At 43.5% G+C, this 15026-nt stretch overlaps 1 protein-coding gene across 1 annotated transcript in view; it reads right to left on the reverse strand.

Moving 5' to 3' along the window:
- The window catches only part of ELOVL7 (ELOVL fatty acid elongase 7), a 32533-nt gene extending 26348 nt beyond the window's left edge, over window positions 1–6185 (reverse strand). Inside the window, exon 1 of the mRNA XM_042804929.1 lies at window positions 6092–6185. The gene's annotated coding sequence lies outside the window, so the exon portion shown is untranslated. The remainder of the gene's footprint in view (window positions 1–6091) is intronic.
- Between the last annotated feature and the right edge of the window lie 8841 nt (window positions 6186–15026).

Raw genomic sequence — 15026 nt, forward strand, 5'->3', positions numbered from 1 at the left:
AATTTTTAAGTTGACAGTGAATACTGAGCTTACTCCATTAGCCTCTTGGCTTTTGGACACATCTCAGTCACAAGAAACAAGGGTGGACAGGGCACTTCCAAAGTGTATTACAATAATTTCATTAAGCTTGTCAGACCCATTCTGTACAGTAAAAGTTTCAAAAGTCAATCTTTTATTTCAGTATGGAAAAGACAAGCCACAGAAGTCCGACTACAAAAGTCATTAAAGAATGTACTTAATCCAGATATTTCCAACTGTATACCTGAACAAACAAAAAAGGTATTGTTGTGGATATTATAAATGCCAATACTGTAAAACAGACTGAAGTATTCACCTGCAATATACCTGAATGTAAGTAATCTTCACTTGTACCAGAGAAGGCAACATTACCAGCTACTACTTCCCTGATCAGACTATAGATTTTTCCCTGCTGCCCATCCCCACCTATTTGTAATCATAGAATCATAAAATGGTTTGGGCTGGAAGGGACCCTAAAGATCACCTAGTCCCAACCCCCCTGCCCCGGGCAGGGACACCTTCCCCCAGCCCAGGGTGCTCCCAGCCCCGTCCAGCCTGGCCTTGAACCCTTCCAGGGAGGGGGCAGCCACAGCTGCTCTGGGCAACCTGTGCCAGTGTCTCACCGCCCTCACAGGGAAGAATTTCTTCCTTGTAGCTAATCTAAATCTACCCTCTTTCAGTTTTAAACCGTTACCCCTCATCCTATCACTACGCTCCCTGATAAAGAGTCCCTGTAGTTTCCTGTAGGCCCCTTTAATGCCCCATGGTAAGCAAATACTGCAGTATTTATTTAACAGAATAAATAAGCACATCTGACCAATAACCCTGATAGTCTTGATGCTTCAGTCAATACCTTTTCATTAAAAACAATACAAAAAACATTTTATCAAAAGAAAACAACTGATAACAGTGGCTGCAAAGTTTTTACAAAAAACCATCAGATACATTTGACAAATACTGTATTTCAAAACCTAACTAAACAGAAACATCCCTACCCCAAAAAATCTTTTCTCCTCCACCAGTGACAGCATTTCTAAACCAAGAAGTTTATCCTTCCCAATTGCCTTGCATGCTGCTCAGGTACGCATCAAAAAACATCAGCTTCAATTACTGGTAACAATTTCCGGGCATTTTACTTTTTAACAGATCAGGCAAAAACCAATTAAAAAAAAAAAAAAATCTACTTGTCACCTCAAATAACTTTCCTGAAAGGGCATGGCACCAATGTGAGCTGTACCCATACTCTGGAAGCATACAGAGAAGCATTTGAATCAGGTTTTTGTGACTTTGTTTCAAGCCATTTCAGTACTGATGATACAATGCAAATTATTTCCAAATCAACAAACTGATCTTTGTGTTTCAGACTCCAGCAAGAGTTGTCCTGTTCTTTTCTTAGAAACAAAGAATAAAAGGAATAGAGTTATTCTTAGTAAGCTATATTTTTATCTCAGACATACCCATAAACCCAGAATGCCATCACTGGGATAGAAGCATTCTCTTGAATTCCAGTCCCGGAGATGCCTGTAGAAACTTAACAACTTTTTGCACTGTACATACCATTCCTTTGTACAGAATTTTGCAGTGCGCCACACAAAGTTACACTCATATTCACACACATTTGGTGAGGTTCTGCTTTAAAGAAATAAAACAAAACAAACTTTGAACAGAGGCTCTAGGCACAGGGCCCAATGCGCAAGGCACCATATCAGTATAAAAGATAATCCAAACTACAAAGAACTCACAATACAATTAAACGCACGCAGGCAGCATGTAGGAATTCACAGAGCTTGCTACAAGCAGCTTCTCTTGAGCACAGCCCACTCAAGCAGAGCAAGTTCTGACTGTTTATAGGGTAAGTTTGCAATTATAAGAGCACTGTTAATGGTAGCAATGTCATTTTAATCAGCTTCTCCCCCCATTAATCATATCAGTTCCTATGTTATCCTTGACCTGTGCTGGAATAACCATTTTCCTGGCTGCATAATAAAATAGATTGGGAAACAGATCCAGGGCAGGGGAGACAGCCTCACAGAAAAGGAAAGTGTATTTAACCCAGACCAGTTCCTCAGTGTTTTTCAGCACCAGCCTTCACCAAGGGTTGTACCAGAACAACAGAAAGGTGACACAAGGGCAAAAGTACTTAGGATGAAAGAAATGCTGGTGAAACTACAACATCAGCCTAAATTGGTATCATGAGTGGAGAAGAGATAAGAGTTGGTGTTCAGTGCTTTTGACGTGATGAGTAATATAGCTCTGACACAGTTAAGAGAGGCAATCTGAATACCATCGCTCCTGGCAAATTAGAGGATTCATAGAGTTTATTGACACCTATTTTTGTAGTCCTTGTGACATCTGTGCCACTCCACAGGTGGAACCCAGAGTTTGCTTTGGGCTGGACAGGCTTCACAAGTAGTTTTTAAGATTAGTTTTGTGTGCTAGCTCAGGATTTCAAAGTTAAAAATGCTACTGAAATTCAGTTCCTCAGATTCTCATCCAGAACCAAGATAACAACCAAGACACTTTTAAGCCTGTGCTGCTCTAAACTATGTATTCTTCGCACGCTACTCAATTTATGAACTTCTTATAGGTCTTTTCTAGTCAACAACTTCAGTGATAAAAGGTTTTGTGTAACCATCATAAGCAAACAGAACATAATAGCAAAATACATGCAGAACAAAAAAGTGAAAATCAAGACATGTATCAACAGACACATGGAAAGCATTTTACTACATTAATTTAGTAAGGAAGAGACAAAAAAAAAAAAAAAACAAAACAACCTATTCAACATTTCCAGTTCAATGGTCAGTATTAAACACTGAAACCAAAGACACGTAAAGAAAATAGACACCTGAGCTGCTCTGGTATCTCCCATCAGTGTAAACTTCCACATTTAATTTCAGCTGAAATAGTTGAAATGCAAAAAAGTAAAAAAAAAATAAGTATCAGAAGGACAGAAAACAATTATTAACTGCTGCATAACTTGCAACTTTGCAAAACTTCTTATAAATTGAACTTGTGAGAACAGGCTACAAAAAATAAAACTATTGCATGACCCTCTGGTTTTCATTTCCATGATTTTTAAAGGAATTACATTTAAAAACATACAATCAGGCTTACAAAATGAATTATTTATTTTGTTAATGCTATGGCTTCTGCTCTAATAACCTGATATTTTCGAGGAGTAAAAGGTTTACTTTTTACCATCTAGGCTGCACTTTTCCTCTAGATGCAGCACTGAGCCCAGGAACCGGAGGGAGACCCCTGCGCAAGCACATGGGACCTGCTCCTGGCACTGTCCAACAATGCAGAGTAACCACCTAACTTTTAAATAACAAGTAATTTTAGGTGAACAGAAAAGATCCTAAAATTAAACCAAAAATAACCATGAAGCTTTTGCGACATGCTTTAAAACTTTTTTACAGCAACAATTATTCTTAATGTTGGAACTGCCTCTGTCCAAGTTTCCCAGTGCTTAGCTCCCATCCCCTTCTGCCTCAGGGGAGGCTTCTAAGCCCAGACCAGCTTCCTCCTAAATACTCAGAAAGGCCTACCAGAACTTCTGTTTGAAGCATCCATAAATTGCAATAGAGAAAAACATAATAAAGCCTGTCAGCTCTCAAACTTAATATGTACTTGGGCAATTAGGAAACTGATAAAAAAAACCTGCACCTATGTGTGTCACCTGCTGTGACTTCAGGAAAAAAAAAAAAGGCAGAACAGTGAAGAGCTGCGGTGAGGGACAGGGGAATAGTGAGAGGAATAGAGCACTTCTCCCTTTCCAGCTACCCAGGCTTTGGAAAGTAGCTTAAAGCTTCAGACATCCACTAGCCTGAAGTCAATACGAGTGCTGGCCTCAAATTATTTTTACAAAGTCATGCCACGCCACTGAAGATGGCATCACTGTGTGTTAAGCACCCAGAAAAGAGCAGGCCAGAGGAGAAGATAAGATAAGCATTAAAGCAAAAGCACTGGGCAGAAGTAGATTCAAAAGGAAGAGCAGGAGTTCAAGGTAGGGGAGGGGAAAAAAAAAAAAAAGTTTATTGCAGCGGAGTAAAACAAAGCCAGGAAGGGCACAGCACGGCAAGGGGAACACACGCAACAAAGGCCATCGAGTCATGTAAGGATACAGAAATGTACCTGATTAGTTCTTTTACTGGTATGTAATTAGTTGATAGGTATTTCATAGTATTTGGCGAGCTTCATAACTAGTTAAATCCTATTTTGCATGTATTACTTGACTAATGCCATGGCATCTTTCCCAACACATTCCATGAATATTGCTTCCTGTACCATAACCTGCCTCACTCTACGAGTAAATAAATACTATTTAATAGAAAGTTGATTGATACATTGTAATGAAATACTATAAAGTTGTGTTATTTCCTCCTCTTGCAACAGAGGTGCTGCCTAGGAAGGCTTTAAGATTCCATCTGGCTAGGTTTTCATATCCTAGGTCTTTGTACTTTTTGTTCAAGCAAACATATAAGCACAAGCGCTCCCATTCTTCGGTGAAGCGTTTTCAGGGTACATCCACACTGCCTAACACCATGTCGATAAATGACGATGCTACCCCGACCTGAGGCAGCTCCAAGGCAGCCTGAACGCTTCCCGGGCAGCACCCCAGATGCTGAGTAGCAGACTAAGTCAGGCAGCACACAGCTCCCAGGCTGCTCCCGACAACCAGAAAAACTCGTTCAGACTTCTCCCACATGGCAATGTTCAGTATAGGGCTACACACAGGTCTGGGAAGGACTGAGTTATGATGGAGCAAGTAAGAGGGTATCCATACACAGCTGTAAGGTTTCTGGTTTGTCCAGACAGCTGTAGTTCACTTAGCTTGATTTCCTACCCAAGCAAGCAAAGAAATCAGTAGGTGTTGGTCTGCAGCCCCACTATTCCTTTTCAAGCACCACACAATTCTATCTTAGTGGCAGCAACGCTCAAAACCCGACGTACCAACATACTTAAAACATATTTAAGTATCAACGTACTTAGGACACCCAAACAACACACATGACTTGCACAGTAGCAAAGAGCGAGTCCATGAGACCGGCCCAACGTATCCTGGTCAGCCACACGAGCCGGCACCCACCCGAGTCCTCAGGTCCCGCTGCTGCTGCCAGTCCTGAAGGACTGACCCACCACACATGGCAGCAAGGAGCCCTGTCTCCGAGGGGGAGGAAGGCAGCAAGCCAGACGGACAACCTTTCAACTTGCCAGACAACCCCTGACTAGACATCATCCCTCCAGCTCTACATTTTAATATTATCATCCTAAGTACGTGGGCCACACCTCACCCCCGGCTGCCTCCAACCTTTGCCCCTGCAGAGAGAGAAGCCCCCACTTCCTGATGCCTGGGACCCCTCTTCTCTCTGGGGGGTGTGATGGGGAAAAGACATTTTTCAAGAATAAAACCCCTGATACTGCCTCCTGTGCAAGGTGGAGGCCATCTCCATGCCTCATCCTTGGTGGGGCTTGCTCTTCAAGGCAGGAAGGTGAGCTCAGCGCATGTGAAGCATAGCTAGAGGGCTTGGAGGGATACGCACCGGGGGGGGGGGGGAGGGGTGTGGGGCACGGCCAGAGGGTTTGGGGGAACACACACAGTCAAAGGTCCTGGGGACGGGGCACTGCAGGGTGTGAGGTACAACCAGGGGAGTTGGGGGAACAGGCACGGTGGAGCACAGCCTAAGGGTCAGGGGGCAAGGCACATCTGGGGACAGGGGGCAGGGATGCAGGTGCAGCCGTAGGACGAAGGTGGGGAGCCAAGAGGCACAGCGGGGCACAGCCGGGGGCTTGCAGGAGAAGCACGGGGGGATGCGGGCGCAACCAGGAAGTTTTGGGGCGGGGAGGGAGGGGCGCGGGGGGGGGGGGGCGGGGAGGGCAGGTGAGCAAGGAGCACCCCGGGGCCCATCCCCACCCCCGCTCCCGCCCAGCCCTGCGCGCCCGAGCGCGGGAGAGACCCCGCGAAAGGACAGCGGGGCCTCCCCCCTTCCCAACACCACCCCTCCGAGGCCAGCGGGCGGCGAAACCCCGGCCTCCCCCCCCCGCCGCCACCACCACCACCGCCACTCACACGGCACCGGCGCGGCCCCTCCTGTCCCCGCAGCCGCCGGGCAGCAACTGCGCGGCGGGACGGCGCGGCCGGCGGGACGGCGCCGAGGCGGGGGCGGGGGCGGCCCCTTCCCGCCCTCCCGGCCCGGCCCGGCCCGGCCCCCGCCGCCGCGGCACCGCCCCCCCCCCACGCCCCGCCGCGATCCCACCCGCGCCCGGGGCCCCGGCGCTGCCTCCTGACGGGGTGTGTGGGGGGGAGGGAGTTTCGTGCCCCTACCCCGGCGGCCGGAGCCCCCGAGGCTCCGGGGCCAAGAAGAAGGGAAAGCCGGCTGGTTTTCTTGTACCCGTGGCGGTGTCCTCTGCCGCGGTGTTCGGGGGGGGTGGGGGGGTGCCTCTCCGCACGCCCCGGGATCGCTCTCTCGCTGGCGCTTTCTGCCAGCTGCTCCGGGACCGGTGGCAACCGAGGGTCACTCCAGGCAACGCTAGGGAGACGTGATATTTCCTTGTTTTAAAAAACAAAGCACAACCGGTCAGCTTTAGCTCGGTGCTTTAGGGCATACTCTCACCCCAGGACTGCAACACTCCTCCCATAGAAGCTGCGGTGAAGGCAAGACTTCACAGCGCCTCCCACCTAGGGAAGCATTGGGGCACAAAGAAAGGTGATGGGGAATTCGAAGCCTGTAAATTAGTGCTCTGTTTTAGTTGGTCTGTCACTTTAGTCCACAGAAAGCCAGGAATTACAGCTTTTTGAGACGGTTAGCATGGAGATGATACCTTGAGTCAAGCGAAGAGGCAAAAACAAAGAGCAGGGAGAGTGTATGAATGCAAATTGGGGAAAAGAGGCAAACTCATTTTATGATGTGCAGAAAAGCACAAGATGAAGGGACTGTGAGCTGATGCCATGAAATGAATACACAGTCAATGTGTAAGTGCAGCAGGAGCCCCTGAGCTGGAGGACCGCGAGAAGCTCAAACCAGAAGTTTGAGACCACAGCAGACTGAACCAGCATAGGAAGCTTGTTATGAGTGTGGCAATATCACGAGAGGCTGAAAAACAGATGGTGGAATGGGGATGGAGAAACTCCACATGACTGGGTGATTGATTAGGCTGGACATTAGGAAGAGGACTTTGGCTTCTTGTATTTCCTTCATGGTCCTATTGGAATTGTTAGGATCACAACAGGTGAAGAAATCCTGGAACTTTTGAAATGGCATCGTAATAAGGCCAAAAAGGATATGTAGAAATATGATAATCCATTGAGCAATACTGTATGTCTCACCTAGGAGGGGAAAATCACAAAACAAAATTAAAACACCTCAGTCCCCCACCCCCTCAATTTTCAGAAGTTGGAACCTTTTCTTTGATTTCTTGGTTCAAAACCATTTTTTCTAAGACATCAGCCAAGAAAAACTACAAACAGACCTTAGGAACCAGCACATCGCTGCTCAGACAGAGCCCTTGGGAGCCTTAAGACTAATAAGTCTTGACTTGTCCAGAGGGAAGCGGCTATGTGGCTCAGCAAACAACTAATATTCCTTCTGTGTTGTAATATCTATTTTGCCATGTCTGATAGAGCTGCCTTGGCTGAGACAAAATGGGACACTGGGGTGCATAACAATAAAAAATAAGTAGGTCACCTGTAGACTTCAAAATGCAAGGCTGTTGTCATTAATGGAAAAAAAATAACAATTACCAGATGCAAACTAACAGCTCTAACACATTTGATGCCAACAATGTTAGCAACAACAGCTCTTCTCTCTTTGGAGCCCCATAAAGAGAGTAAGTGGCCTCGCCTTCCATGCACTTCAAGAGCAAAGGTAATTTGAATTATCATGCAAGTTGGAGAGGGTTGGGAGAGGACAGAAATAATGGTTGACCTGCTCATGGCAAGTAAATGATTAACCTGCAGCAGGGGAAAGGCAGCATGAAGGAGACGGCTGTGCCCTGCACACAGGGAGCAGAAACACACAGGAGTCAGGGGCATTTACATTGTAAAAGAGGGAGCTAGCAGCAACCAGGTTTTCTCATTGCATACTGCATGAAAACTGCACATGAGATTTACTGAAAATTTAAGGAATCTTTTAAGTTCCCTGCATTCACCATATAAGGACAGGAAATGAATGTAAGATACTGGAGACAGCTCTCCAGATTTTACAAGACACTGAAGACTTAACTCCTGATCTATGCTGAATGAAGAGCTTGCCATGAATAATGCTAACCAGTGTTTTCTCCTATTTTGTTGCCTTACTAGAATCCAGATATCTCAGATGCAACTTTTCTACCGACTAAAGGATGTCTAGACTCTCATTCTGTTGTCGAGATTGTGTTTTAAGAGTCTTTTTGAGATGAGTAGTCTCAAGGACTGTACTTGAAGCCTGACGGGCTGATCAGGAGCATTGCAGAAGCCACTCCCTAGTGCACCAACACTGTTGGGAGATTTTGCTGAAATGCTAACAGTTGTAACCAAGCAAGGTAGTCATCCAAAGAACAGCAACCAATCTGCATACCAATCTTGAAGAGATGCAAAGGTAACCCAAATCTTGTTTGCAAGCTTTGCTTTCCTGGAGAACATCTGGTTTGCCTGTGCACCTGTACGGGTGTTCTGAGTCACAGCTGCCAAACCTGTCCCAGGCAGGCTCTGCTGCAAATGTAGAGCCTGTAACAGCACAGGGTGTTGCTGCATTTGGCAGCTGGAGTGGATACAAAAGGTCTCTCAGTGGCCCCACTCATTTTCCATTTGGAGTTACTTCAGACTTTGCTTGGCCACTTATTGCAGAAAAAAAATGGGTTTTTTCTGTCTAATCCTCTGAGCCAGAACAGTGTCCTTTGTATAGCTGAGGCATTTCTGAACATTTCTCTGCCTAGGACTGCTCTGGAGAGCCATGCATGGGTCTTTGTGTAATGCTGGTGGTAACCTTCCAGGAGCAGTTTCCAAACATCAGTGAAATTTCTCCTCAGGCGTGTATCCTCACTTTTGCTGTGGCACCAGGTGAGTAGATGACACAATCCTGGTCATCTGTCCACTGATGAGCTGAGTTGTGCAATGAGGTTTCCCGCTCTTCCTGTGAACATACGCTGCAGGTAACTGTACAGAAGTCAGTAGCTGTTGCTGGTTTTGCATGGTTTCTTGACACCAAGAACCCACCACAGTCTACTGCAGTATTGTCAAGTCAGCTCTGTTTCAACAGTTACATGTTTATCTACATGTTGAGCTCCAGTTTTGCCATTTGAACAACAAGAAATTTGATAAATTCTTGGAAATGTGACAAAGGTATTCAGATAAGGAACTTTCCATATAAACCCACCTATCTCGAGTAACAGTATTAAAATCATGAGGTCCTGACCATAAAAAATTGTTTTACTATCACGCAGGTGAGACTGGTGCTAGGCAGGAGTGAAGGAAGGTGCTCCAAAAGTAGAGTGAAAAATGGCTATTGCAAAAATAGAAGCAATAATTGTAAGTGTATAAAAAATGTCTTTAAAGGGAATGTTTAACAGAGGTAGTGTCATGGTGTCATATATTTATATATGATATACATATGCAATATATATACAGTCTATTATATATGTATATATTTTTAAGTTTATGTATGTGCATACAGTACATATACATTATATACAAACACATGCGTATGTAATATGCTGTGTATATATATAAATATAATGCATATACACACATTATCTAATACAGCTTGTTATACACACCCTCTGCTTCTCAATTGAAAACTGGTAGTGACATCTCTTCAGAGTGTATTGCTTAAGTGCAGGCTGATTGCAACTCAATCTATACCAGAAAGGAGAAGTAAATCACTTGCAAAGAATGTATTGCTGTCAGCCAGAGATGCCTTACTGAACGTAATGAGAGAACCAAAGCCAACACACTTGGCCAGCCTATTCCCAAAAATCATAACCTTACATCACCAGATTTTACATTTTAATCTGTCCCATCTCTGAAAACAGTATGTGAAAAAAAGAGCCAACCTCACGAACATTGTGAATATAATCTCCAATTTAAAAATGTATAAATGTGAAGATATAAATGCTTGTTGTGCAGTGTGGATAACCATTGAATGAACACTCCAAGCATGTTTCATGATACTGCAGACAGTGGGTGCTCTGGAGCCCACAACCTCTTGCAGCTTTTGGCAGCTGAGAACTCGAGTTCAGATGTCATCTACTAGCTGGTTTTTTATACAAAATTGATAACTAAATCTTTCATAAGTCAAATTTTATCTATATGCGTTATTGACAGTGATGGGAGCAAATGTTTTATTCTGTAGGAGCTCACCTAGACAAAGATAAAGAAGTACTAATCTTTTCAGGATGCTGGAGGGTTGTGGGGTCTGTTTATTGTACCTGGACCACAACATTATGCCATAATCACAGACTTATCCAAGAGCTGGGTGCATAAACATGCCTGGAAAAATAAATTCCTTTTAGAGGGCAGTGTTCCATGACTGCAAAAGTATTCTGACATGTATCAATGAAAAAAAAAAAAAACAAACCCCCCAAAAAAACCAAACCCATACAACAAAAATGTCAATAAAGAAATTAATGTTAACTCTGCAGAATACTTGTGTTGTGCTCAATAGCCTTTAGCTGGCCAAATTGGTAGATGCAGGAATACACCAGAAGGGTGCAGAGCTCTGGGAAGATCAGTAACAGTAAGATGTTAGTACAAACTACACCACTTCTAAATCAGAGTAATCAACAAGGATCTTTACCCAGTTTAAAGTTTGTTTTGTGCTGTTAAAAGCAAGTGAGTTAATTAGTCAAGCTGAAGATAAGCCAGTATGGTTCAGGGACACTCTTTGGTGCTAGTGAAGACTTAGCTGTACATGTCAGTGCAGCATGCCATGTCCTGCACAACATCTGCAAGGTTAAGAGTAAGATCTTTCTCAGGTGGGGGCTTGAATAACTGCTGATTTGCATTTTGTCTGAACACAAAAGGGACAGCTTCTTTATCCAAGCAGCATGTGATGACAGGGAGATGTGCAAACAGCTGTGTCTCTCACATTGTTTTTCTTTTACCTTACTAGTGAAAAGACCATGCTCTGGGAGTCTGTGGGCTGCTGTGTGTCCTGAACAGGAGGGGGAGGGATGCCTGTCAAAGAGTGCTCTCTTTGCTGTGTTCAGTGCCCATACAAAAACTCTAACTAATTTTGCCAGTTTGCAGACATGCTGCTGTGAGAATGCATTACAAAGATGGTATGCCTTGTTTAAGGAGTGAGAAAAGACCTTCAAGCCAGAGCCCTCAAATTGTTTCATTTGTTTCACACGCAGATAGCCAAGGCTCAAGAGGTAACTTACCAGGCAGCTGAGTATCACAGTGAGAAATGGACATCTACAAAACTTTTGAGGAAGCCATCGAAAGCCCACTTACCCTTCTTCAAAAACCAACCATCTGGGTTTTTTCTCCTGTCTCTTCTCATGTTTCTCATGCCAACATCCATGAGAATTCCCATGAATCCTACTAAATTACAGAGCGCTGCTAACCAGAAAGCAGCTTCTCTTTCCTTTCCCAGTCAAACTCTGAGATATGAACAAAATCAAAGGACCAGAAAAGGAGCTTTACCATTAGTTACAATAAATCCACGTTCCATTCTACCTTGACAGATATGCCAGTACTCACAGGATGCAAAACTACAGTAAAATCATACCAAGAAATGACTTTCCAAATCTGATTCTTGGCCACACTACATGTACTTAACAAAGCTAAGTCTTTAATGGATTTTTTTTTTTTTTTTTAATTTTAATAAAACTTTCTGCAGAGTGGATTGGGAAGAAGGGCAGGAAAGTAAAAGGAAACAAATGGAAAAGCAAAAGGGAAAGAGGTATTCAACATTATTTCTGTGAATACTTTACAGTTTTTCCTGGTTGGAGTTCCCATCTGATTTCAGACAAATCAGGCTATTTTTGTCCCAGTTCCCCCCATGACAGTAATGTCACCTGTGCTTAGTACACAGCCCACCGATTAGTAAGTTAGTTTGAAACTGAAGATACCCACTCATGATCAAAGAAATGTAAACCATGAAAAAACAGCCCTGCAGCACACATGCTGCTTAAAACACTCAGAAATGAATCTGTTTCAAATGGTTTAAAATAAGTACTGTCATTTTCCTAATAGGGACTCCAATAAATTCAGAAGAAACCAACTGATTAAGTGTAAGAACTCAATAATTTAGATTAATTTTTAGATAAGATACTAAGATGAATAGGCTGGGAATTTCAACACATTTTGGATCTTGCAGCATGGTAGATGAACCTTTGTAGTTTCTACTGTGTTGTCATAGCTAGGTTACACACATAAACAGATTGGTTTTGAAACTAAGCCTCTTCGCTGGCAATATAAGTCCTGTGAGACAACGATTCATGAAAAAGAAAGCCCATAAGCTAATTACCAATCAGTCAAGCAAAAATCTCTATTACATTTCACATCTAATTATACTTCTTCTGTGGTCTCTTGTACCTATAGTGCCACCACAGATTAACTATTTTAAATTAGGTTTTTGAAATTAAGAAAAAAGAAAAAATGACAGAACTCCCCAAAAACAAAATGAAAAATCCACCCAAACAAACAACTAAAAAATTCTTCACTTACGCATTTGTTTTTCTAGAATTATTTACAAAAGGCATTAAGGACACCTTCAGTTATCATGCTTCTGTGTATAGATACGTGGACACCCAGTAGCTTTCCGTCATGAAAGGATGCACTGCGCAGGTCTGCTGTTACATCCATAACCTATCAGAGTCACAAAAGCCCGTCTCTCTCACAGTCTCACAGTCCATGTTCACATGCTGCAGGTGTGCTGCAGAGTAGCGGTGGCAGGCTTGAAGAAAACACTGGAGAGTCATGGGTCTGTTTTAACCTGAAGAGTGTGAGAGCACTGTCTACCACTCAATAGAAAGGCCATTTATGCTTCTCTTTGGAGTGAGGTAGACACTAATCAAAGCAGTTAAATCAACTAGCTGCACTGTAAGATTTTACAAGGACTAGCCTGCAGCATCTTAAAGATATTTTTTCATAGGGTAGGTTACAATCTTCCAGCCCCTACAAATAATGAGCTGAAAATGCAGCAGAGATAGCAAAAAAGGAAAATGTGTACAAACAAAACTTTTGGAGTAAGCTAAGAAAGAATTTCTCATAGAGACACTATCCTTATGAAAATCAGACTTGGATTTCTGAGGAAGGAGGCTGTCAGCTTGATCTTTTTCCCCTGTTATGTTGGGGAAACATTGTTTTTAAGGAAACAGGGTTCCACCAGAGAATATATACAGTTGTCTCAAGAGTTTCTTTCTAGAGAAAGCCAAAACCATCATGACCCTAAACACTGGCTATATGATGCATCCTGAAGAAGAATAATGCTCAGGGAGTAAAGCAGCTGAGCAAGGCTTAGTTTTCTGCTTATTGACAGCATTCCTTTCATGGTGAGTCACTGTCTTATTTATGTCAGCGAGAATTTGCAGCAAGTTCATTGAGTCATAAGCTCTGTAATAATTATTAGGGGAAAAAAATGCCAAGAGTTTTGGTGTTACTGCATAGATCCAGAAGAATGGCTAAAAATAATATTAAGTAACACAACTTCATCCCACAGAAGCATGAGAAAGAACAGTAAGGGTTAAACGAGTAACTAGTTCCGGTATTTCTTAATCTAAGCACCTTACCCTGAAGCTGCAGCAAATCAGTAAGAAGTGCTGCAATTGATGCACTGAGCCTCTCTGTTCAGTTATCCCTCTGACCCATGCAGAAGCCTGGTAAGATCACAGCTCTGTTACACTAGGCTGGTCCTGTCAGCGCTCTGCCTGGAGGGGATGATGCAGATTCCACCTCATGGTGGTGTTACCCAAACAGCTTTACCCCTAAACCATCTACACCTTTCTCTTTGCTGACAAGTTCATGCCATGGAAACAGGCATCAAGAATATACTCCTTTCTTGCATCTTCTCTCTCTGGTACCTTTTACACTCTCTTCAAGGAGTAGCAGGGAGCCCACAATCTGAGTTTTAAGACTTCAACAGAACAAAGTGAAAATATAATCACATGCACAAATAGCTAAGCTGTGCTCAACAGTTCTCATTCACTTACATGACTATCCCTAGCCCTCTCCAAGCAAAAAATCCTGATCCTTTCTACACACTCCTGACCAGCTAGCACAGACATTCATACACATCATTATGTTTTCCTTCATGAGGAAGAAGGCAGACAGTGTTAAACTATAACAGAAACTTTTATTCAAAGCATTACTTGTTGTATCCCTCTTTTATTTAATCTTTACAATCAAAACCGGCATTTTCACAGGAACCACCTGAGCTACTACCACACACCAGCAAGACAACACATGCCTTCCCATTGTGATTAAAGTTGTCCTTCTAAAGAAGGACACACACTTACATTACTATCACAACAGTTCACATACATGTACCGGAGCTCCTTTCATTCTTCCCAGCTCAAGTGTCTGTAGTAGCATAACCACAGCAACAGCAAACTCAGATCAAGTAACTAAAGCTTCCTGCAGGGCTGAGTAAACACTCTTCAGGCTGCCAAGCCTGACAAAGCTGAGCTGTACTTAACTGGCAGCATGGCAGTAGTGGAGGAGAGAGAAGAGGCTCTGTCCCCTTGAGGTTATCAAACAGTTGCTTGGGCTGTTACTGGGCTGGTCATCACCTCTTTTGGGGGGATTTTACTGGCCTGGCTTTATTACTGCCTCATGGAAAAAACACTGCGCACCCCTTTGCAGGCCAACACAGGTGAATTTTCATCTGCTTGATAGAGAGTGTCTTTCAAGCAGACAGTACTAACAAGCAGCACTACAGCTGATACAGATGTGACATGCTTACAGAGGTGAGCTAAGTAGTCTGATTTTTTTTTATGAAGTGCTTGAAATTCCTTTATTACTACTCACCATAAATGTCACTTGCAAAGTTCAGAACAATGAGTTTTTTCAGATAAAGATGTCT

Source organism: Tyto alba, unplaced genomic scaffold, assembly GCF_018691265.1.
Source record: "Tyto alba isolate M040663 unplaced genomic scaffold, T.alba_DEE_v4.0 Super-Scaffold_42, whole genome shotgun sequence".
Classification (NCBI taxonomy): domain Eukaryota; kingdom Metazoa; phylum Chordata; class Aves; order Strigiformes; family Tytonidae; genus Tyto; species Tyto alba.